The sequence below is a fragment of the Oncorhynchus masou genome, chromosome 31, assembly GCF_036934945.1.
Source record: "Oncorhynchus masou masou isolate Uvic2021 chromosome 31, UVic_Omas_1.1, whole genome shotgun sequence".
NCBI lineage: Eukaryota > Metazoa > Chordata > Actinopteri > Salmoniformes > Salmonidae > Oncorhynchus > Oncorhynchus masou.
In genome coordinates, this window is record NC_088242.1 from 39,855,408 (window position 1) to 39,877,556 (window position 22,149).

At 40.1% G+C, this 22,149-nt stretch overlaps 1 protein-coding gene across 2 annotated transcripts in view; it reads right to left on the bottom strand.

The window, feature by feature from the left end:
* dnmbp (dynamin binding protein) overlaps window positions 1-20,847 on the bottom strand; it is a 122,379-nt gene extending 101,532 nt beyond the window's left edge. For both annotated transcript variants that reach the window (XM_064950955.1, XM_064950954.1), the window contains exon 1: window positions 20,367-20,847. The gene's annotated coding sequence lies outside the window, so the exon portion shown is untranslated. The remainder of the gene's footprint in view (window positions 1-20,366) is intronic.
* Window positions 20,848-22,149: the final 1,302 nt, after the last annotated feature.

Consider the following 22,149-nt stretch of genomic DNA (forward strand, 5'->3'; position numbering starts at 1 on the left):
TAAACACACTGGCTTTACTGAATGTTGTTAGTAAAGATTGAAAAAGTAAGGGGCCTAGACAGCTGCCCTGGGTAATTCCTGATTCTACCTGGATTATGAAGGAGAGGCTTCCATTAAAGAACACACTGTGTTCTGTTAGACAAGTAACTCTTTATCCACAATATAGCAGGGGGTGTAAAGCCATAAAACACATGTTTTTCCTGCAGCAGACTGATCAATAATGTCAAAAGCTGCACTGAAATCTAACAAGACAGCCCCCACAATAATTGTATCATCAATTTCTCTCAGCCAATTAGAAGTCATTTGTGCTGTGCTTGTTGAGTGCTGTGCTTGTTGAGTATCCTTCCCTATAAGCATGCTGAAAATCTGTTGTCAATTTGATTACTGTGAAATAACATTGTATCTTGTCAAACTATTTTTTCTAGAAGTTTACTAAGGGTTGGTAACAGGCTGGTTGTTCGGCTAATTGAGACAGTAAAGGTTGCTTTATTATTCTTGGGTAGCGGAATAACTTCCCTCCAGGCCTGAGGGAACACACTTTCTAGTAGGCTTAAATTGAAGATGTGGCAAATGGGAGTGGCAATATCGTCTGCTATTATCCTCATTCATTTTCCTATCAGATTGTCAGACCCCGGTGACTTGTCAAAGTTGATAGACAATCATTTTTTCACCTCTTCCACACTAACTTTACGGAATTCAAAAGTACAATTCGTGCCTTTCATCATTTGGTCAGATATACTTGGATGTGTAGTATCAGCGTTTGTTGCTGGTATGTCATCCCCAAGTTTGCTGAGTGTACTTGTCTTGCCAATGAAAAAGTCGTTAAAAGTAGTTTGCAATATTCTGTGGGCTTTGTGATGAATGAGCCATCGGATTCAATGAATGATGGAGCCGAGATGTCTTTTCCCAAAAAAATGTTATTCAAATGTTTGGGCATAGTTTGTTTTTATTTAGTCACATGATTTCTTAATTTGCAGTATGTTTGCCAATCAGTTGGGCTGCCATTCTAATTTGCCATACATTTTGCCTCATCCCTCTCAACCATACAAATTTTAAATTCCTCATCAACCCAAGGGGATTTAACAGTTTTTACAGTCATTTTCTTAGTGGGTGCGTGTTTATTAGTAACTGGAATAAGTAGTTTCATAAATGTGTCAAGTGCAGCATCTGTTTGCACTTCATTACACACCTCAGACCAGTAAATATTCTTTACATCAACATATGAATCACTATAAAACTTATTGTATGACCTCTTATACACTATATTAGGCTCAGCCTTTGGAACTTTGGTTTTCCCAGATATGGCTACTATACTGTGATCACTACATCCTATGGATTTGGATGCTGCTTTAAAGCAAACTTCTGCAGCATTAGTAAAGATGTGATCAATGCACGTTGATGATTTAATTCCTGTGCTGCTGGTAAATACCCTGGTAGGTTGACTGATTACCTGCAACCTGGTTGATGATGAAAGCCAGTCAAAATGTATATCACCCAGAAAATATACTTCGCTCTTGATATCACATTCTTTATAAAGCATTTCACAGATATTATCCAGATACTGACTGTTAGCACTCTCTAGCAGCTTCCCACAATAATGGGCTAAAGGTGAGGCAGATGAACCTGTAGCCATATTACTTCAAAAGTATTTAACATAAGATATTCTAAGCTTTACAGGAATGTGGGCGTACAGCCCAGTACATCCCTGGGGCCAAGCTTCCTGCAATCCAGGACCTATATAATAGGCGGTGTCAGAGGAAAGCCCATAAAATTGTCAGAGACTCCAGTCACCCAAGTCATAGACTTCTCTACGCTACCGCACAATAGCGGAGTGCCAAGTCTAGGACCAAAAGGCTCCTTAACAGCACCTACCCCCAAGCCATAAGACTGTTGAACAATTAAATCAAATGGCCACCAGACTATTACATTGCCCCTCATCCCCTCCATTTGTTTTGTACACTGCTGCTACTCGCTGTTTATTATCTATGCATAGTCACTTCACCTACATGTACAAATTACCTCTAACCTGTGACCCCGCACACTGACTCAGTACGTGTACCCCTGTATATAGCCTTGTTATTGTTACTTAAAAAAATATTACTTTAGTTTATTTGGTAAATATTTTCTTAACTCTTCTTGAACTGCACTGTTGGCTAAGGGCTGGTAAGTAAACATTTCATGGTAAGGTCGACACTTGTATTTGGCGCATGTGACAAATAAAGTTTGATTTGATGTCCTTGATGATCTTTTTGGCCTGCCTGTGACATCGGGAGGTGTTCTTAATGTTTTGTTCCCTCAGTTGACGTGTAGAGATTCTCACCTCAATAACTGTCCCTTTATACTCTGCCTCTATATTTTATCTGTTAACTTCTTCATTTTCCAACTTATTTAGTCTAAATAAAACCTTGAATTGCTTATTTGTAATAGGACAACCACATTAATAGGATAACCAAATTGATTAAATTTGGTCAATTAATTATACCAGTAATTAAATCAATAAATTATCCATAACCAAGTCAGAACAAATTCCAGCATAACATCAAATCCATCGAGCGGATATAGTTCATGGGATACAGATCTGCTACAATGACACATGCAGGCAAAGGAATTCGGTTTCTCTCTATCTAGAATCCACTCCAGAAGGAAGCCCACATGGTATTGTCTGTAAGACAAAAAATATAATATATTATACAGTATCTAGCTACTGCCATGTATATCAGGCATGATTAGGCACATTTATCTAAAGTAAAACCAGTTTTAGAGAGAAATATACAACAGTAAATTGTTGTATTGTTTCTCCTCCCTATTAGCCAATATTTGTTATTTACCTCTGTTGGGAATCCCATCTTAGTCATTTTGTGAGATTTAAATGCATCCACGGTCATAATCATAACCCTTGTCAATTGTTATAGCTAAATAGTAAAATTATTTACAGTTGCTGATGTTACACATTTGCAAACGTGAGGCGTGATGCATCGCAAGTTAGCAGCTGCCTGGCTAATTAGCTAGCCAACTCCAGTCATGTGCTAATGATTGCTGGTAAACCTAGCTTTTAGTGGCTGGTTGTAACTTGCTGTTTATTGGCCATATTTACTACTAAAAATAGAATAGGTTTTACAATTGATCTCAGATTGTAAAACCGCTTCTATTTTTTGTCATTAATGTGGCTACCTGTAGTTGTTCAGCCAACTTAGCTACCTACCTACATTAGTGGGGGGAATCAAATATTTTTTTTCTGTTTGCTAACACAGCATGTTAGGCATCATTATAAACTGGGTGGTTTGTACCGAGAATGCTGATTGGCATATCAGACCGTATACCACAGGGATGAATAAACATTTGTTTTTCCTGCTCTAATTACGTTGGTAACCAGTTTATAATAGCAATAAGGCACCTCGGGGGTTGGTGGTATATGGCCAATATACCACGGCTAAGGGCTGTGTCCAGGCATTGCAACGTGCCTAACAGCCCTTAGCTGTGGTATATTGGCCATATACCACCAACCCCGAGGTGTAGCGAAGGTTCTGGCTAAATCAAACTCTGTTTCGAATCCTCTTCGCTATATTCCAGTTGAAACATGTATGTAGCTAACATAAATTTACAAAAATCTAATTTGTGTTGATGAGTGGAATCACTAAAGACATTGCAGTCTGGTAAGTTCTTTCTTCTTTTCCCAATGGATTGTGTGGTTAGTGTCCGATTCCATTTTTTTTTAAAGCCTGCCTTGGGGAAGGGATGGGGCTAGAGCACAAATCACACCCCACGTGAGTAGTAGCATTTCAGAAACTGGAAAATGTTGTCAACTTGTATATTTAGCAATAATCTGCCAACAGAAACATAGCTGAAAGACATCCAATGGCCCTATCCAACAAGGACAACCATACTGCATCTACACGCTCAAAAACATCAGCCAAAACAACCGCGATCAGTAGAACATAGAGCCTTCGCCAAATGCCACAAAACAGGACATTTACTTTCCGTTCTCCTACGCAAAAGGCACTCTGTTATTGGAATTATTAGCCTACTTGTCATTTCAATTAATGATACATACCAACTGATTCTGAAGAATATAAATACCTCGCAACAAAAATTGACTGAACATTTCTTCTGTATCTCAGATTGTTCTGTCAATTCTCACAAACTTAATTTGGAAGAAAGGATGTTTGACATGCTTTTTACATTTGCATCACAAAACATTTTTGAGAAACAATCTGATATCCGATCCAGACCCAAGTGTGTCCAGGTAATAAATTCTGACATTTTGTCTCAGATCTGGGCCTGGTCTAATATAATTGCCACGAGTCTCAGGTATGTGCAATTAAAATCGTTTTTACCAACTGGACCGGTCCTCTGTTAATTGAATGCACTGTAGGAGGTGATGAGAACTGTGTGAGCTTATTATGTGTGACAGCAAATTGAAACTCAATAAAACATATAGCTTAGACCGGCCAGGTCCTGCTGAAGAGGGAAAGAGAGCGAGAGGAGCCTTGTCCTAGGCTACTGTTGATCGAGTCCTTTTTTACTGATGCAAAATAAATGCTGCAGAAAAAGAAGAATAGTGAAAAGAAGCCGACAAGGAGAATGTCCTCCATGTGGACAAGTTTTAATACTGTCATGGACAAAAATGAGAAGAACATACTTGGCACGACCAAATGTAGGCCTACTGTGCAACTCAGGTTTGATGCGGCCAAGACGGGGACCTCACAATGAAGGCAGTGTGCACTGGCGCGCCATCAAACACCGACCACTGAACTTTAGGGGAAGAATAATCTTTTAGACCTACAATCTAACAATACAATGCCTATCTTTACAGGAGTAATTAGGGTTAAGTGCCTTGCTCAAGGGCACAGACCCGAACTGTTCATTTGTAATGGGATATTTTTTAAATGCATGAAATTGTGGCTCATTTGGCCAATATTGATATGTTGATGGCGCTGGCCTGGTCAGAGGTTTCACTCTCGTTGTACATTCAGATCAGAATGGGTCTCCCGGAACCGAATGGGCACGGGTGTGTTTGGGTCTGTTTTTTCACGTGGCTTTTCAGGAACGGGTTTGACTGTCCTCGGGTCCATTTGGAGCAAGGCTACATTTTTGAAAATGTATTTATACATATCGGGTAGAGTTGGAAAGCCAGGGATCCATTTCCCGTGTCGACCTCTTTTATACATGCCTGCTTTAAGACATTATGATCCATACACACATATTGGTGTCATTATACTCTGTTCTAAAATATGGAGTATGTCTAGACTCTAAATAAATCTATTCAACATTAATCTCAAAAGTACCCTTTTTGATTATGAGTGTGTGGCATCAGCACTGCGTGCGTGAGCTCGTTCAGAATGAGGTAGGCTTTGTTCTCTCCCACTCTCCCCATTTTAAATATATATTTTTTAAAAAATCACTAAAAATTGAATTTGTAACCTCGGAAAACATTGTACTTTACTGTCAATATTAGTCACATTCTGTATAAACAATGTTTTTGCGTGGTGTCAGGAATTCATGTTAAGTTAGTCCTCCTGAGGTAACATGAAGATAGCTTGCTAGCAAGGTCACATTATCACCTCGTTAGCATTCAGTGTTCGTTGGCTAGCTACCATTGTTTTATTTTCATCTTCTAACACGAGAGATAACTAATGTATCGACATTCAGTCCCCCCTGATGTTCCCTTCCCTTTTGCCATTGTGAAACCATGAGTTTCTGTATGAAACGTGTGTGTGGGGGAGGGGGGTTTGTTCATCCATAAAATCTGGTCTCAGATTCACTAGCCATCACATTTGAGATTTTGTTCACAACAATATACTCTACAATTACATCACATTTCCAGTGGGCTCTCTGCTAATTTTGAAGTGATGAACAATTTTATTAGCCCAACCAACACAGTGAATGGCAAAATGGATTCAAAGGGAACTCCCTCTGCTGGTGATTTGCTGAATGTGCAATCCTAAACGAGGGCTGTGATTGGTTAATGACACAAATGTACATTTCTATGCATAAAATGGGTAATAACTTTAAAAATCCAAGAGGCCACTGGACATTTGACGTGCTTGAAGAGTAGATTGTTCAAAAAATGTCTAACAATAACCAAAAATGGTACTTTTGAGATGCTAATATTAATACTTTTAATGTTCAATGAATGTGAAAAATTGTACTTCAAAATCTAGACACTCGTCATTTGTACGGTTCACAGATCATAGGGTATTAGATGCATATACAGTAGGTCTAAAAAGGGCCTACAATTGTCACTTTCATCATGATTTTCCCCAGCAAAAATATGACAAAAATGCAAAAAAGGAATTCCCCCGATAGACCTTATTCACACTTGTTCATTGACCAACAAGAATCAATGTAAAAACATCCATAAATTGTGACCTATAAATGAAAAACCTGTGACATTCAATCCCAAATGCAAATTTGCAAATTATAAATCAATATCATTCCAATTCCTTTTCCCAAATGGATTGTGACAAATTTCAAACTCAGAAAAATATAATGCAGTATGATTTTCATGGCTGAGTATGCATAATGCCTGCCACTTTGAAAAATAAATGGCAAAGTCTGTTTGATATTTTATTTTCATGGCACTGATACAACACCGGCATTTTTGAAAATGTCATGTACAGTTGAAGTCGGAAGTTCACATAAAGGAGTTTTAATGACTCCAACCAAAGTGTTTCAACCATTCCAAAAAATATTGTTAATAAACTACAGTTTTGGCAAGTTGGTTAGTACATCTACTTTGTGCATGACACAAATCATTTTCCCAACTATTGTTAACTTCTTTGGGACAGAGGGCGGTATTTTGACGTCCGGATGAAAAGCGTGCCCAAAGTAAACTGCCTGTTACTCAGGCCCAGAAGCTAGGATATGCATATAGTTGGTAGATTTGGATAGAAAACACAATAACGTTTCTAAAACTGTTCAAATAATGTCGGAGTATAACAGAACTGAAATGGCAGGCGAAACCCAGAGGACAAACCATTAAAAAATATATAAAAAATAAAAAATCAGCATACCACTGATTTCAATGCCTGGCACTTTTATAATTGATTGCGGTTCCTAGGGCTTCCACTAGATGTCAACAGTCTTTAAAAAGAGTTTCAGGCTGGTTTTTGTAACAATGAGGGAGAAGTTGTATTTTTTCTAGGTGGCTCCCATTTTGGCTGTAGTGTTTCAAAGCGCATGGCCGAGAGAGCACGTTCTTTTTGTTTATCTCCGGTAAAAACAATAACAATTCTCCGTCTTAAATTGTGTTTATTTGCGTATTATGGTACCTAAGGATTGATTATGAACGTTGATTGACTTGTTTGGATAAGTTTTGGAATTCATTTTGTATGCATTTTGAAGGAAGAAGGTAACCGAGTGGATTAATGACTGAAGTGCGCCAGCTAAATTGAGTTTTTATGGATATAAAGAAGGAATTTATCGAACAAAAGGATTTATTTGTAATGTAACTGGGACATTTTGGAGAGCCAACAGAAGAAGATCTTCAAAGGTAAGGCACATATTATATCGCTATTTCTGACTTTCGTGTCGCAACTCCCTGGTTGAAAATTATTTGTTTTGTTTCGCCTGCCTTCTATTCCATTAATCAGATGCTAGTGGAAGGGCAACATGTCATGGACAAACAGGAAGGAGTGACCTGAAGCACTTTGCCAAGCTAGTTAAAAAACATTAAACAAGCAGAATACACCTGGAATGCTCACTGAAGCTAGCCATGCTAGGTAAAGCTAACATCGCAAAACAGCTGGAAAAATTCTATCATGTCAGTATTCAGAAACACAACGAGGAAGTTGATAAGAATCGGCACTTTTTGTCCAAGCTAACTGACTGTGTCAAGTTCTGTGGCGTATTTGAGCTGGCACTAAGGGGGACATGAAACAGAAGAATCAGAGGACCCGGAGTGTTTAGGGGACTTGTTGATTTTGTGTCATCGCTGGACAGGTCAATGAAAGCGCAATTGGACAATGCAACAGTTTTTAAAGGCACATTCAAAACCATACAGAATGAGCTACTGGACTTTAATCTCACCACAATCCAAGGACAGATTGTATAGGAGTTGACTTCTGGAAGGAGGCACCAATGCAGATACCATCAGCAAGCCTCTTCCTGAAAATCTGGGCCTACATTTTCCAGAGCAAGCAGCAGACAAGGGGAAGCTTACTGCTCAAAAATATGACTGGGCAAGGGTGATGTGTGGTTCAACTGGCATTAAGACGAAATTCAAGACATATACCCGAATGCCTACTTTCTCCACTGTTACGCACACCAACTCAATCTGGTGATGTAAAAAGCAGCATCAGCAGTTACATAGGCTTGTGTATTTTTCACAGATTTAAGTGGGCTCCACCTTTTTCTCACATTCCCACAAAATGACCGATGTGGTGGACAGCAGTGGCACACTCTCCCACACATCCTAGACCTGGAAGTTCCAGATCCGTGTTGTAAACACTATGCACAAAAACAAAGATGATGTACTGGAGTGCTTTGAAAGCATTCCAATATCACTGTCAGATCGGGTAAGGGATTCACAAGGATGTTACAGGACAAGGATGTCATTATTAGCCTTGATTTATTCCGGCACATACTACCCCAGCTGGACATTCTTTTTGCAGACCTGCAGAAAAGAAGCATTGATGCTGTGCAAGCCCTGAAGCACTCAAATGCTTTATGGATGCTTTGTCTATGAAGGTGTGAGACACTGTGCCATCTCTCTGTGCCCAGTACACTGACACAGCTGGCACCAGAAGATGTGTTGCTGGTGGTGACAAGCAACAACAGGCATACGAGGTAATATAGCCTATATAACCTAAAGAAAATGACATGATGTCATGACGTTGGCCTCTTTGGGTATAGCAACCCCATCCCCCACTCCATGCCTCCCCCTTGCCGCCTTCAACTAGGCTGCTGTGGTCAGAGGTCGTAAATTCCTGAGAAGACCCTGCCACATGGCCACACAGTATAGAGAGAGTAGATGGAGAACAAAGGAAATCCTTCCACCTCACAGAACTTGAGGTACGAACAAATTGCATGTTCCGGAGAAAGTATAAAAGATCGGTGACCAGCTACGAACTGGTCTGTTTGTTACAACTTGGGGAAGCTCATGGGAGATGGTGTAGCCACATTACCATAACGCTGTTTATATAATAGCCTCAGATATGAGGTTTACATCTAATTGTTGTATAAGATGAATGAGTGAGTATGATACTGTTTACACAATTTTACAATGTGATTTTGGACTGTTTAATGAAGGAAAACTCAAAAAGGGGATTGGAGTTAACTAAATCAGAGGACCGTCCCTGAGCCCAGATAGAGGGCTGTCCCAGGAGGCCTAACCCTTCGGCCCTTCCGAGTAAAACCCCCACTCGGGTTTTCGATCAGCAGACCGAGCTTACCTCAATTACGAGATGGCTAAAGGTTGCAGACCATGTTTTTCTCCATTAGGAGAGTACAAAGGTCGTAGACCATTGCTGAATCTTTTAACCATACCACATGGTTAAATTCTTAGACTATCGATACCGACAGAATAAGAACAAGTCTGATATTAATTACTAGTCTGCAGCTAGGAATTCGGTATCATTGAACGAGAAGAACGACATCCGCCAAAACATCTACTCTATAAAGAATGTCAATCTGAACAATCCCCTCTAACCACAAACGAGAGAGGGAGAGAGACGGACAATTCTACAAAAGAATGACTTTTCACCAGCAATCAAGACGACACACTGAGTGAGCGTTCATGTGTAAAGGATTAGCATTTCAATTGTTATAATTATCACTCTGTAGTGACTTCTTAGTCGACCCCCACTTCCCCTTTTGTCTAACAAGCCGCCATGCCGGTTTAGCCCACTAGGGCACATTCTCTTATCATTTCATGTAACCACATTTACCTTGTTTGTTTGTTTAGGCATTTGTGTGAAATACTCAGTTAGTAATAAATAAATTATTTAAGACAATTGATGTTTGGATGACTCATAGTGAAGACTGGGTTTGTGCAGATAACCAACAATTTTCGATGTTTGGAATGAGAATAACGTGAGGTAAAGTAAATAATTCATTAATTCGAAGACTAAATGTTCAGATTTAATATCTGAAAAGGTATTTTAGGAAATGATTACAAAGTTATCTGAATATTTTTCCTTGGTGCCCAACTTCCTAGTTAATTAAATTTACATGATTAATCAGTCTAATCGCGTAATACTAATTACAGTGAATCTTTGATAAAAACTATAAGTCTTCAGTTTAATGATAGTAAAGACACGACAATTATTGTTATCCATAATAATATTCTGTTTACATTAGACCTATACTTGATATCGAGTTGTATGGATAGAGTGCATGTAATTTCAATGCATAGGCTACTGCTTGTCAATTTGAAATAAGAAAACACAAATAAAACCCTTTTAAGCCATCTCTCCCTCCCTAAGGTGTGACACATTCAGAACGCATTAGAGTGTCAAATTTGAGAAACAGATGACTCACAAATCCTCAACAGGAAGCACATTAAAAAGTACCCGCAAAACACCAGACTCAACATCAAAAAGGGAAGAAGAGACTCCGGGATGCTGGCCTTCTAAGCAGAGTTCCTCTGTCCACTGTCTGTGTTCTTTTGCCACCTTTTCTTTTTAATTGGCCAGTCTGAGATATGGCTGTTTCTTTGCAACTCTGCCTAGAAGGCCAGCATCCCGAAGTTGCCTCTTCACTGTTGACATTGAGACTGGTGTTTTGCGGGTACTATTTAATGAAGATGCCAGTTGAAGAACTTGTGAGGCGTCTGTTTCTCAAACTAAACACTAATGTACTTGTCCTCTTGCTCAGTTGTGCACCGGGGTCTCACACTCCTCTTTCTATTCTGGTTAGAGCCAGTTTGCACTGTTCTGTGAAGGGAGTAGTACACAGCGTTGTACGAGATCTTCAGTTCCTTGGCAATTTCTCGCATGGAATTGCCGTCATTTCTCAGTACAAGAATATACTGACGAGTTTCAATAGAAAGTTCTTTGTTAATGGCCATTTTGAGCCTGTAATCGAACCCACAAATGCTGATGCTCTAGATACTCAACTAGTCTAAAGAAGGCCAGTTTTATCGCTTCTTTAATCAGGACAACAGTTTTCAGCTCTGCTAACATAATTGCAAAGGGGTTCTCTAATGATCAAGTAGCCTTTTAAAATGATAAACTTGGATTAACTAACACAATGTGCCATTGGAAAACAGGAGTGATGGTCGCTGATAATGGGCCTCTGTACGCCTATATATAGAGATTCCATTAAAAAAAATCTGCCGTTGCCATCTACAGTAGTCATTTATAACGTCTACACTGTAGTTCTGATCAATTTGATGTTATTTTAAAGGGACCAACATTCTTTGCTATTCTTTCAAAAACAAGGACATTTCAAAGTGATCCCAAACGTTTGAACGGTAGTTTATATATGAGATGAGTAATGCAAGATATTATTAAAGTGACTAGTGTTCCATTTATTAAAGTGGCCAATGATATCAAGTCTGTAGGTAGGCAGTTGCAGCTCTGTGCTAGTGGTGGCTGTTTAACAATCTGATGGACTTGAGATTGAAAAAAAGCTTCTCTCGATCGCAAGTCCATCAGATTGTTAAACAGCCACCACTAGCACAGAGCGGCGACTGCCTACCTACAGACATGATATCATTGGCCACTTTAGTAAATGGAACACTAGTCACTTTAAATTTGCACCCGATGATGCGTTGTGCAGACCGCACCACCCTCTGGAGAGCCTTGCGGTTGTGGGCGGTGCAGTTGCTATACCAGGCGGTGATACAGGACACTCAATTGTGCACCTGTAAAAGTTAGAGGGTTTTCGTTGACAAGCCACATTTTTTCAGCCTCCTGAGTTTCAAGATGCACTGTTGCACCATTTCAGTTTGTCGGTGATATGAACACAGAAGAACAGTCGATGTAGATAAGGGGTGCTCCATTTTCTGTACCCTGAAGTCCACGATGATCTCTATTGTTTTACTGACATTGAGTGAGGTTATTTTCCTGCTTGATGATTGAGTTGGAAGCGTGCATGGCCACGCAGTTGTGGGTGAACAGGGAGTACGGGAGGGGGCTGAGAATGCACCCTTGTGGGCTGTCTGGGCCGGCAGCCTCTCCTCACGGAGGCCACGGAGGAGAGCCCACAGTCTTTGGTAGCGGGCCACGTTGGTGGCACTGTATTGTCCTCAAAGCGTGCAAAGAAGTTATTTAATTTGTTTGGAAGCAAGATGTCCGCGACGGGTCTGGTTTTCTTTTTGTAATCCGTGATTTTCTGCAGACCCTGCCACTTACGTCTCGTGTTTGAGCCGTTGAATTGAGACACCACTCTATACTGACACTTTGCTTGTTTGCTTGCCTTATGGAGGGAATAACTACACTGTTTGTAGTCTGTCACATTTCCAGTCGCCTGCCATGATTAAATGCGGTTATACATGCTTTCAGCTTTGCGCGAATGCTGCCATCAATCCACGGTTTCTGGTTAGGAAAGGTTTTAATAGTTATGGGTACAACATCTCCTATACACTTCCTTACAAACTAACTCACAGAGTTAGCGTATACGTCAATGTTATTGCCGGAGGCTACCCGGAACATATCCCAGTTCACTTGATTGAAGCAATCTTGAAGTGTGGAATCCGATTGGTCAGACCAGCATTGGATAGACCTAAGCACAGGCGCTTCCTGTTTTAGTTTCTACCTATAGGAGGGGAACATCAAGATGGAGTTATGGTCAGATTTGTCAAAAGGAGGGCGGGGGAGGACCTTGTATGCGTCGCGGAAGTTAGAGTAGCAATGGTCGTGCGTTTTTCCCCCTCATGTACAGCAATTGATATGCTGATAGAATTTAGGTAGCCTTGTTCTCAAATTAGCTTTGTTAAAATCCCCAGCTACAATAAATGCAGCCTCAGGATATCTTGTTTCCAGTTTGCATAGTCCAGTGAAGTTCCTTGATAGCCGTCTTGGTATCCGCTTGCGGGGATACATACACGGCTGTGACGATACATACACGGCTGTGACGATAGCCGAGGAGATTTCTCTTGGGAGAAAATACAATCAGCATTTGAGTGTGAGGAATTCTAGTTGAACACAAGGTCTTGGGTTCCTGTATTACAATTACACCATGGGCCGTTAATCATGAAACATTCACCCCCGCCCTTCCTCTTACTGGAGAGATGTTTATTCCTGTCGATGTGATGCCATGAAAATCCCATTGGCTGTATGGACTCCGACAGCATGTCCCCAGCTAGCCATGTTTCCGTGAAACAGAGTATGTGTATGTTACAATCCCAGATATCTCTTTGGAAAGCAACTCTTGCACTAATTCTGTCAAATTTGTTAACTAGGGACTGGACATTAGCGAGTAATGTACTCGGGAGCGGTGGGTGGTGTGCACGCACCCGAAGCCTCACTAGAAGACCGTTCCGGCACCCTCTCCTCCAGAAGGTGTTGATTTGGGTCAGCCTCTGGAATCAGATTAAATGCCCTGGGAGGTGCAGACAAAAGGATCTGTTTTGGGAAAGATGTATTCCTGGTCATAGTGCTGGTTGTGCTTGTAAGTTGACATCTCTCTGATATCCAATAGTCCTTCCCGGTTGTATGTAATTACACTTAAGGTTTTCTGGGCCAACAATGTAATAAATAATACATAATTATTATTATTTTTGAAATACTGTTTCCTAAGGACTAGAAGTAAAGCTACCATCTCTATCGGCACCATCTTGTGTTAATCAGTACTTTAGCTATATCAGGCCTGTGAGTACATGTGCTGAATTTGCAATGCGAGAGAGATCCTGTGACAGACGAATGCCTAATTTAACACAAATTTCGCGCCATCTTTTAAAAATCAAAATAATGATCAATACCTTAATTAAAAAATGGCAATGTTCATTTGTCCTTAAATAATTTTTTTCCTTAGCCTATGGAGAGCATTTAATTAGGTAGCCTATTTTTTGGTTAATCAACAGGCATGGCAAAATAGTTAGGCATTTCTCTGCAATGGGCTTTTTTATGTCGGGATTGTGTTAAATTGTGTAGCCTTTCATGTAACCTAAACATTTCTGATTATGTAGAGGGTTAGGATATGACCGTGTTATTTGATGTCATGTTAATCCGGTCAGGCCTTTTGATTTTAACATTCGGAATGTTTTGGTTATTTTGGTATTTTGGTTATTTTGAGATTTTGGTTAAAGGACTCTGGTCACAAAAAAGGAAATGAAACAATATAGCACATTACTTCTTTAATACATGTACCATTTTAGAAACATTACAAAGCATGCTGATCCATTTTTTTTGTTTTGTTGGTGTAATTTTAGGGGGGGATATTTTGTGCATGTTGTTTATATTGTAAGTACCAGCACTGCCTTAATTGCGTGAGTATTGGCACAGTAGATTATACTGTTAACAGATGGTTATTTGTATGAGCACAATACCACTGCGCTGTCATAGTTCACACAATTGTTATGCTCTGGTTAACTCTAGAACCTGCAAGAAGTCTTGGAGATGGTCCATGCTCTGCATGCACAGTAAGATTTACAACTCTGTGGCACCAGAAACACCAAGTCGGTGAGAGAGGGGCCATAAATCTAGCCCAGGGATGGGCCGTCAGACCAATTTTTGCAGATGTGTATATGCTGCTCTGTTGTATATTCCTATTGCATGTACAACTATATTAATACTGTCAGATGTACAGTGGGGCAAAAAAGTATTTAGTCAGCCACCAATTGTGCAAGTTCTCCCACGTAAAAAGATGAGGCCTGTAATTTTCATCATAGGTACACTTCAACTGTGACAGACAAAATGAGAAAAAAAAGAAAAATCACATAGTAGGATTTTTAATGAATTTATTTGCAAATTATGGTGGAAATTCTGGCTCTCACAGACCTGTAAATTCTTCTTTAAGAGGCTTCTCTGTCCTCCACTTGTTACCTGTATTAATGGCACCTGTTTGAACTTGTTATCAGTATAAAAGACACCTGTCCACAACCGCAAACAGTCACACTCCAAACTCCACTATGGCCAAGACCAAAGAGCTGTCAAAGGACACCAGAAACAAAATTGTAGACCTGCACCAGGCTGGGAATACTGAATCTGCAATAGGTAAGCAGCTTGGTTTGAAGAAATCAACTGTGGGAGCAATTATTAGGAAAGGGAAGACATACAAGACCACTGATAATCTCCCTCGATCTGGGGCTCCACGCAAGATCTCACCCCGTGGGGTCAAAATGATCACAAGAATGGTGAGCAAAAATCCCAGAACCACACGGGGGGGACCTAGTGAATGACCTGCAGAGAGCTGGGACCAAAGTAAAAGCCTACCATCAGTAACACACTACGCCGCCAGGGACTCAAATCCTGCAGTGCCAGACGTGTCCCCCTGCTTAAGCCAGTACATGTCCAGGCCCGTCTGAAGTTTGCTAGAGAGCATTTGGATGATCCAGAAGAAGATTGTGAGAATGTCATATGGTCAGATGAAACCAAAATATAACTTTTTGGTAAAAACCCAACTCGTCGTGATTGGAGGACAAAGAATGCTGAGTTGCATCCAAAGAACACCATATCTACTGTGAAGCATGGGGGTGGAAACATCATGCTTTGGGGCTGTTTTTCTGCAAAGGGACCAGGACGACTGATCCGTGTAAAGGAAAGAATGAATGGATGTGTGAAAATCTTGTGAAGACTTCCAGAAAACGTTTGACCTCTGTCATTGCCAACAAAGGGTATATAACAAAGTATTGAGATAAACTTTTGTTATTGACCAAATACGTATTTTCCACCATAATTTGCAAATAAATTCATTAAAAATCCAACAATGTGATTTTCTGGATTTTTTTCTCATTTTGTCTGTCATAGTTGAAGTGTACCTATGATGGAAATTACAGGCCTCTCATATTTTTAAGTGAGAGAACTTGCACAATCGGTGGCTGACTAAATACTTTTTTGCCCCACTGTATACGTTTCCTCCCTTTAGAACCACAAGTCCATCCTATGTAGACTAAAGATTTCAGTGGGAATACTATAGTGTGCGGTAGTGATGAAAATAAAAGTTCTGGACGGAGAAACATCCATACTGTTCTTGCTGGACAGCGTGTAGCGAGTCAGAACCAAATATATCAGTATTCAGTCACTAACGGGTAAGCTCAAAAGCCAAGCGCTCAGATGACTCCAGCAAGCAGTTTTTACACTTGACATCCCAAAATTTGCTGCAGTGCCTAATGCTAGCTAGCATGAAGACGAAAAGGGAAGTTTTCTAGAAAAACTAGCAGTATCTTCAATGTATCAGTGTGGATAAAAGTAACATTGGAAGTACAGTGGCATACCCCATCCTTGCATTGAGGTACGTTTTCTGTCCCTCATATCGCTCCGGCTCCACGGTGTCTTAAAACGTAACCACGATTGCATTCCGACCCCAGTGAAGCTTAGGGTGTATCACAATTGGACCCTTTCACAGTTTTTTTTAACTCAGTGCAGTTCGCAACATTTCGTGTGTAGTGTGAACACGCCAAAGGAACTCAGACTAGAGGTCGACCGATTAATCGGAATGTCTGATTTAATTAGGGCCGATTTCAAGTTTTCATAACAATTGGAAATCGGCATTTTTGGACACCGATTTGGTCCCGAAAAAATGTACACCTTTATTTAACTAGGCAAGTCAGTTAAGAACACGTTCTTATTTTTCAATGACGGCCTAGGAACGGTGGGTTAACTGCCTTGTTCAGGGGCAAAATGACATATTTTTTACCTTGTCAGTTCGGGGATTCAATATTGCAACCTTACAGTTAACTAGTCCAACGCTTAAGCCTCTCATTGCACTCCAAGAGGAGCCGACCTGTTATGCAAATGCAGTAAGAAGCCAAGGTAAGTTGCTAGCTAGCATTAAATTTATTTTATAGAAAACAATCAATCATAATCACTAGTTAACTACACATGGTTGATGATATTACTAGTTTATCTAGCGTGTCCTGCTTATAATCGATGCGGTGCGCATTCGCGGAAAAAGGACTGCCGTTGCTCCAACGTGTAACTAACCATAAACATCAATGCCTTTCTTAAAATCAATACACAGAAGTATATATTTTTAAACCTGCATATTTAGCTAAAAGAAATCCAGGTTAGCAGGCAATATTAACCAGGTGAAATGGTGTCCCTTCTCTTGAGTTCATTGCACGCAGAGTCAGGGTATATGCGATAATAATAAACTTTTTGTTTTTGAAATTATAGTTTCCGGATTCGACCATATTAATGACAATAGGCTCGTATTGCTGTGTTTTATGTTATAATTAAGTCTATGATTTGATATTTGATAGAGCAGTCTGACTGAGCGGTGGTAGGCAGCAGCAGGCTCGTAAGCATTCATTCAAACAGCACTTTTGTGCATTTTGCCAGCAGCTCTTTGCTGTACTTCAAGCATTGCTCTGTTTATGACTTCAAGTCTATCAACTCCCATGGCCTCCCGGGTGGCGCAGTGGTTAAGGGCGCTGTACTGCAGCGCCAACTGTGCCATCAGAGACTCTGGGACGCACGACTTTCAACCTTCGTCTCTCCCGAGCCCGTACGGGAGTTGTAGCGATGAGACAAGATAGTAGCTACTACAACAATTGGATACCACGAAATTGGGGAGAAAAAGGGGTAAAAAAAAAAAAAAAAGTCTATCAACTCCCGAGCTTAGGCTGGTATAACCGATGTGAAATGGCTAGCTAGTTAGCGGGATGCGCGCTAATAGCGTTTCAAACGTCACTCGCTCTGAGACTTAGAGTAGCTGTTCCCCTTGCTCTGCATAGGTAACGCTGCTTCGAGGGTGGGTGTTGTCGATGTGTTCCTGGTTCGAGCCCAGGTAAGGGCGAGGAGAGGGACGGAAGCTATACTGTTACACTGGCAATACTAAAGTGCCTATAAGAACATCCAATAGTCAAAGGTATATGGAATACAAATGGTATTTGGAGAAATAGTCCTATAAATACTATATTAACTACAACCTAAAACCTCTTACCTTGGAATATTGAAGTCTCATGTCAAAAAGGAACCACCAGCTTTCATATGTTCTCATGTTCTGAGAAAGGAACTTAAACGTTAGCTTTTTTTACATGGCACATATTGCACTTTTACTTTCTTCTCCAACACTTTATTTTTGCATTATTTAAACCAAATTGAACATGTTTCATTACTTATTTGATGTAATATATTAAGTTAAAATATGTGTTAATTCAGTATTGACGTAATTGTCATTATTACAAATAAATAAAAATATTGGCCGATTAAATCGGTATAGGCTTGTTTTGGTCCTCCAATAAACGGTATCGTGTTAAAAAATCATAATCGGTTGACCTCTAACTCAGACCCCTCAAAAGATTCCCGCAAACAGAGTTTGGCTCATTTAAAAAGGGAACCGGACTGTGGAATTTAAGTGCAATGTGAACAAGTGCTGAGTGATTAACAGACATTTCAGTATTTATTCTGGTTATTAAACAACTAATTGACTGACGTCAGTTCAAATACTTTAATTCCATTTTGTTTTGTTTTTTTGGTGACCATCTTGCCATTTCTCTAGAGAGAAATCAAATCAAGAACTATGAGGGTCGCTGGGCTGAAGGGAGTTGAAGGGATCAAATATTTAACCTAGTTCAGCACAGAAATGTGGTAATTACCTACAATGACCATAATCCATTGCGCCTGATATTTAAAGCTCGGATATAGATGGATACACTTTTACACCAGTTAGGTTAGGTACCCAAAGACCGCATAGACCAAATGAGACAGGAATAAACAACTTTGAGAGAGGGATAGTATGCCTTAACTACTTTGAAGAACTAGTAAAAATGATTTTGTCTAAAGACAGTACAATATGGGGATCACAGAGAACTATGTCTGGCTTTTTGCCTGCTACTGCCTGAGTGGAGATGAGATGACTAAGGAATGAAAAAATAAAGTCATCAAATAAAAACTAATATACACAAGTGAAATGTTTTTAGTTGAAGATTATTTGTTTGCAATATGTGATCTATAGGGTGAGATAAGCCGTTTATTTGATTGTGGAGTTTGAATAGTGTGAGAAGAAAACATATTTGGTAAGATTTACAACAAATTGTACAAAATCTATTCTTAAAGGGGCAGTAGCCTTCATTGAGTGTACAATTTTCAATTACAGCATTATTTAGTCTGCAGTTAGAGAATTAATAACTATTTGTTCAGATACCAATAATATTTACATGTTAATATTATCTGAGTAATTATTGTGTCTCATATTTTAATTAAATACAATCTATTAGCTTCCAAAATGTAAATGGGTATATCTAACTGTCCGATAACACCATTCTGATAGAATGGCTCGTCCTGCACTTTGTAAAAACCCAGAGTGCATCAAGTTCATTTTGGAAAATGATCTTGGGTCCTTTCTAAATATCGCTTTGTATTCACATTGCTGATTCATACCACAAAATACGTGAAGTGAACTGGAAAAAAATAATTGAGTCCTCATTCAAATGCAAGGGCAGTGGGAATAGTTTTTTTTTTTTACCCCAGAGTGCAATCGGTTATTTTAAAAAGGGACTATATATGAAAACACACTTAGTGTAAACAAGCGTAACGGTAGGGTGGGAATCTCTTGGCTACAAACAAGTATAGGCTTTGACAGAAAACAAATTATGCTTTTGGAAAGTAAATAAAAACCTGCTCCACGTCGTTTTGTCGGCATGTGTTATTCCAACGTCACGTCGCAGGCCTAGGTTTCAGCCTAGGCCTGCAGGCATCATATTTTGTCAATGTTTTCTCTCGCCTCACAAACCTTGACAACGACGAGGCTACGTTTGCCAGATGACTGGTAATGTTATCCACTGCCTAGTTCTCAACCTATACACACCCGTCCTGCTAGTGGTATGGTGACACAACCATCTAGAATTTAGGTACTCCGTTCACGTCCCTCGTTAAGTAGACCTAAGAACTTTTGTGTTCTGTTGCCGTGGTAGAGTAGCCTATAGCCATAATAAAATGTATAGATGGGGAGAGTAATTGATTGCTTTTCATATATTAAGCAATAATAAATACAATAAAAAAACAAAAAAAGCATGTTAATTGTATAAAACGCATAACAATTTGCAACTGGTTTCATGTTCACTTATGGGAGGGGAACGACAAATGTAGAGGTAACAATATCGCCACAGCTGCGGCACTTCAACTACAGTGTAGCAGCCTATATTCGTGGTAAGTGTGTGACTGTTACAAAGTAGCCTATAATGTGACAGCTGATCGGCTCTGTATGGACGGACATATGTCCCTCATCATGTGATCATTGATGCGTTCTGCTTGCATGAAAAGAAAATAGATCCGATGTAAAAGCATAATAAAAGCAAAAGTTGCCTCCTGATAGCTTACCTGTAGCATCCGTGATGAAGTTACCGAAGTGGTCAAATCAAGTCTTTATATTTCAGTCTGGCAAGTTATCGAACTTTCGGTCCGTGTTGCTGTCTTTCGTTGATACTCAGGCAATAAATGCTGCGGCCACATCCACCGCCTACTGCAACTAAGATAAAATGTTCTTTACAAAACAGACACGTTCACGGTCTACAAATCACTTCCAAAGCTCATTGGTTAGACACATTACAAAAAAAGTCGCTTGCCAACACTTGTGTCATAGTCTTGGAATCAGCTGTCATCCTATGAAAGTTGAATCTCAGGGTCGTTCCCCGTTAACTTAGAAAAATATATAATGGCGAGATGCTCATGTCTCCGCCCTAACAATGGGAGTCGTTGTCCCAAAGGCGGGAAGGCAGGCGACAAGCTTTGGTCCAAAATAAACCCATCGAAACTTATTGGGCTTATTTTGGACTGATTTTGGCAAGAGTGAAACCTCTCGCTTTGCCTCTTCCTCTCTGACGTCAACGTCACCACCCCTTTCATGAGAGGGACCCAATGGCTGCCCTTTCTCTGCCAGAATGAAAATAAGACATGGTATTATCACAGATAGACGAGACAGATATTTCTATTCAAGGGGCTTTATTGGCATGGGAAACATGTGTTAACATTGCCAAAGCAAGTGAGGTAGATGATATACAAAAGTGAAATAAACAATAAAAAATAACAGTAAACATTACACATACAGAAGTTTCAAAACAATAAAGACATTACAAATGTCATATTATGTATATATAGAGTGTTGTAACAATGTACAAATGGTTAAGGGTACACAAGGGGAAATAAATAAGCATAAATATGGGTTGTATTTACAATGGTGTGTGTTCTTCACTGGTTGCCCTTTTCTTGTGGCAACAGGTCACAAATCTTGCTGCTGTGAAGGCACACTGTGGAATTTCACCCAGTAGATATGGGAGTTTATCAAAATTTGATTTGTTTTCGAATTCTTTGTGGATCTGTGTAATCTGAGGGAAATATGTCTCTCTAATATGGTCACACATGGTTACTACTTCCGGCGCTGACAGAGATGGTCGCCTCACTTCGTGTTCCTAGGAAACTATGCAGTTTTTTTACGTGTTATTTCTTACATTAGTACCCCAGGTCATCTTAGGTTTCATTACATACAGTCGAGAAGAACTACTGAATATAAGAGCAGCGTCAACTCACCATCAGTACGACCAAGAATATGACTTTCGCGAAGCGGATCCTGTGTTCTGCCTTTCACCCAGGACAACGGAATGGATCCCAGCAGGCGACCCAAAAAAATGACTTCGTAAAAGAGGGAAACGAAGCGGTCTTCTGGTCAGACGCCGGAGACGGGCACATCGTGCACCACTCCCTAGTATACTTCTCGCCAATGTCCAGTCTCTTGACAACAAGGTTGATGAAATCCTAGCAAGGGTAGCATTCCAGAGGGACATCAGAGACTGTAACGTTCTTTGCTTCACGGAAACATGGCTCACTGGAGAGACGCTATCGGAGTCGGTGCAGCCAGCTGGTTTCTCCACGCATCGCGCCGCAGAAACAAACATCTTTCTGGTAAGAAGAGGGGCGGGGGCGTATGCCTTATGGCTAACGAGACGTGGTGTGGTCACAAAAACATACAGGAACTCAAGTCCTTCTGTTCACCTGATTTAGAATTCCTCACAATCAAATGTCGACCGCATTATCTACCAAGGGAATTCTCTTCGATTATAATCATAGCTGTATATATTCCCCCCCAAGCAGACACATCGATGGCTCT